Source organism: Arachis hypogaea, chromosome 5 (genome assembly GCF_003086295.3).
Source record: "Arachis hypogaea cultivar Tifrunner chromosome 5, arahy.Tifrunner.gnm2.J5K5, whole genome shotgun sequence".
Taxonomy (NCBI): Eukaryota; Viridiplantae; Streptophyta; class Magnoliopsida; order Fabales; family Fabaceae; genus Arachis; species Arachis hypogaea.
The window spans coordinates 77,920,223-77,924,370 of NC_092040.1; the positions used below are offsets into that span (position 1 = coordinate 77,920,223).

General features: G+C 42.6%; 1 non-coding gene across 1 annotated transcript; it reads right to left on the reverse strand.

Annotated features, from left to right (window-relative positions):
- Window positions 1–709: 709 nt before the first annotated feature.
- On the reverse strand, window positions 710–817 carry LOC112804692 (small nucleolar RNA R71). Its single transcript, XR_003203307.1, has one exon. It is a non-coding gene; the product is annotated as a small nucleolar RNA R71 (small nucleolar RNA).
- Window positions 818–4,148: the final 3,331 nt, after the last annotated feature.

Genomic DNA, 4,148 nt, shown 5'->3' on the forward strand with positions numbered 1-4,148 from the left:
ATTTATGGATTAACACTCCTCCTCAATGCATAATTCGAACTCTATCTCTCTTAATAAGTTTGAATTCTTCTACCTCCTCCTTCTATTCTTCTTTTCTTCTGACACCTGAAGGAATCTCTATACTGTGACATAGAGGACTCCATATTTTCTTGTTTTCTTCTCTTTCATATGAGCAGGAGCAAAGACAAAGGCATTCTTGTTGAAGCTGACCCTGAACCTGAAAGGACCTTGAAGCGAAAGCTAAGAAAAGCTAAAGCACAATTCTCTGTAAAGAACTTAACAGAAATCTTCAAAGAAGAAGACATGGTAGCCGAAAACAACAACAATGCAAACAATGCAAGGAAGGTGCTGGGTGACTTTACTGCACCCACTCCCGACTTCTATGGGAGAAGCATCTCTATCCCTGCCATTGGAGCAAAAAACTTTGAGCTTAAGCCTCAATTAGTTTCTCTAATGCAACAGAATTGCAAGTTTCATGGACTTCCATTTGGAAGATCCTCATCAGTTTTTAGCTGATTTCTTGCAAATCTGTGACACTGTCAAGACCAATGGGGTTGACCTTGAGGTCTACAGACTTATGCTATTCCCTTTTGCTATAAGAGACAGAGCTAGGATATGGTTGGACTCACAAACTAAAGAAAGCCTGAACTCTTGGGAAAAGCTAGTCAATGCCTTATTGGCAAAGTTCTTTCCACCTCAAAAATTGAGTAAGCTTAGAGTGGAAGTCCAAACCTTCAGACAGAAGGAAGGTGAATCCCTCTATGAAGCATGGGAAAGATACAAATAATTGATCAGAAAGTGTCCTTCTGACATGCTTTCTAAATGGAGCATCATAGGTATCTTCTATGATGGTCTGTCTGAACTGTCCAAGATGTCATTGGATAGCTCTGCTGGAGGATCTCTTCATCTGAAGAAGACGCCTGCAGAAGCTCAAGAACTCATTGAAATGGTTGCAAATAACCAATTCATGTACACTTCTGAAAGGAACCCTGTGAACAATAGGACGAATCAAAAGAAAGGAGTTCTTGAGATTGATGCTCTAAATGCCATATTGGCTCAGAACAAATATTGACTCAACAAGTCAATATGATTTCTCAAAGTTTGTCTAGAATGCAAGCTACACCAGGCAGTACTAAGGATGCTTCATCTGAAGAAGAAGCTTATGATCCTGAGAACCCATCAATGGAAGAGTGAATTACATGGGAGAACCCTATGAAAACACCTATAATCCTTCATGGAAAAATCATCCAAATTTCTCATGGAAGGATCAACAGAGACCTCAAAAAGGTTTCAACAACAATAATGGTGGAAGAAACAGGTTTAGCAATGGCAAGCCTTTTCCATCATCTTCTCAGCAATAGACAGAGAATTCTAAGCAGAGCCACTCTGACTTAGCAACCATGGTCTCTGATCTAATCAAAACCACTCAAAGTTTCATGACTGAAACAAGGTCCTCCATTAGAAACTTGGAGGCACAAGTGGGTCAGCTGAGTAAGAAAGTTACTGAACTCCCTCCTAGTACTCTTCCAAGCAATACAGAAGAGAATCCAAAAGGAGAGTGTAAGGCCATCAACATGGCCGAATTAGGAGAGGAGGAAGAGGTAGTGATCGCCACTAAAGAAGACCTCAATGGACGTCTACTGGCCTCCAATGAGTTCCCTAATGAGGAACCATGGGAATCTGAGGCTCACACTGAGACCATAGAGATTCCATTGGATTTACTTTTGCTATTCATGAGCTCTGATGAGTATTCTTCCTCTGAAGAGGATGAAGATTTCACTGAAGAGAAAGTTGCTAAGTACCTTGGAGCAATCATGAAGATAAATGACAAGTTATTTGGTAATGAGACTTGGGAGAACGAACCCGCTTTGCTCACCAAAGAACTGGATGACTTGACTAGGCAGAGATTACCTCAAAAGAGGCAGGATCCTGGGAAGTTCTCAATACCTTGTACCATAGGCACCATGACCTTTGAGAAGGCCCTGTGTGACCTAGGATCAAGCATAAACCTTATGCCTCTCTCTGTAATGGAGAAGTTAGGGATTTTTGAGGTACAAGCTGCAAGAATCTCACTAGAGATGGCAAACAATTCAAGAAAAAAGGCTTATGGACTTGTAGAGGATGTTCTGGTAAAGATTGAAGACCATTACATCCCTGCTGATTTCATAGTCCTAGAGGCTGGGAAGTGCATGGATGAATCCATTATCCTTGACAGACCCTTCCTAGCCACAGCAAAGGCTGTGATTGATGTTGACAGAGGAGAATTGATCATTTAAGTGAATGAATTTTCCTTTATGTTTAAAGCTCAAGGATATCCCTCTATAACCATGGAGAGGAAGCATGAAGAGCTTCTCTCATAACAGAGTCAAACAGAGCCCCCACAGTCAAACTCTAAGTTTGGTGTTGGGAGGCCACAACCAAATTCTAACTTTGGTGTTGAACCCCCACATTCAAACTCTAAGTTTGGTGTTGGGAGGTTCCAACATTGTTCTGAGTATCCGTAAGGCTCTATGAGAGCCCACTGTCAAGCTACTGACATTAAAGAAGCGCTTGTTGGGAGGCAACCCAATGTTATATTTATCTATTTTCCATTGTTATTTTATGTTTTCTATAGGTTGATGATCATGGGAAGTCAGAAAATCAATTGAAAAAGCAAAAACAGAATGAAAAACAGAAAGAAAAATAGCACACCCTGGAGGAATATTTGCTGGCATTTAAACGCCAGTGAAGATAGCAAAATGGGCGTTTAACGCCCAGTCTAGCACCATTCTGGGTGTTTAACGCCAGAAAGGGGCACCAGACTGGCGTTTAACTCCAAGAATGGGCAAGAAGCTGGTGTTAAACGCTAGAAATGAGCACCAGCCCGGCGTTTAATGCCAGGATTGGCAGAAGGAGCATTTTTGCTAGCCACTTGGTGCAGGGATGAATTATCCTTAACACCTCAGGATCTGTGGACCCCACAGGATCCCCACCTACCCCACTACTCTCTCTCTTCTTCACGCATTCACCAATCACCTCAACACATCTTTCCCAAAAACCCTTCACCTATCAAATCCCACTATTCTCTTCACCACTCACATCCATCCTTCATAAAACCCCACTTACCTCACCATTCAAATTCAAACCACTTTCCCTCCCAAACCCACCCATATTGGCCGAACCCTACCCCTCTCTCCACCCCTATATAAACCCATCTTCACTCCTTCATTTTCACACACCCTACACACTGCTTCTCCCCCTTGGCCGAAAAACAAAGCCACCTCCATCTCCTCTATTTCTTCTTCTTCTACGCTCTTCTTTCTTTTTTTGCTCGAGGACGAGCAAACCTTCTAAGTTTGGTGTGGTAAAAGTATTGTTTTTTGTTTTTCCATAACCATTTATGGCATCTAAGGCCGGAGAAACCTCTAGAAAGAGGAAAGGGAAGGCAAAAGCTTCCACCTCTAAGTCATGGGAGATGGAGAGATTCATCTCAAGGGTGCATCAAGACCACTTCCATGAAGTTGTGGCCATGAAGAAGGTGATCCCCGAGGTCCCTTTCAAACTCAAAAAGAGTGAATATCCGGAGATCCGACATGAGATCCAAAGAATAGGTTGGGAAGTTCTTACCAACCCCATTCAACAAGTCGGAATCTTAATGGTTCAAGAGTTCTATGCCAATGCATGGATCAGCAAGAACCATGATCAAAGTGTGAACCGAGACCCAAAGAATTGGCTTACAATGGTTCAGGGAAAATGCTTAGATTTTAGTCCGGAAAATGTAAGGTTGGCATTCAACTTGCCCATGATGCAAGGAGATGAACACCCCTACACTAGAAGGGTCAACTATGATCAAAGGTTGGACCAAGTCCTCATAGACATTTGTGAAGAGGGCGCTCAATGGAAGAGAGATTCAATAGGGAAGCCGATTCAACTGAGAAGGCATGACCTCAAGCCCGTGGCTAGGGGATGGTTGGAGTTTATCCAACGCTCAATCATTCCCACTAGCAACCGGTCCGAAGTTACTATAGATCGGGCTATCATGATTCATAGTAGAAGTTCATGAGGTTATATCCCAAGAACTTTATAAGGTGGCGGACAAGTCCTCTACCTTGGCACGGTTAGCCTTCCCTCATCTCATTTGTCACCTCTGTAATTCAGTTGGAATTAAC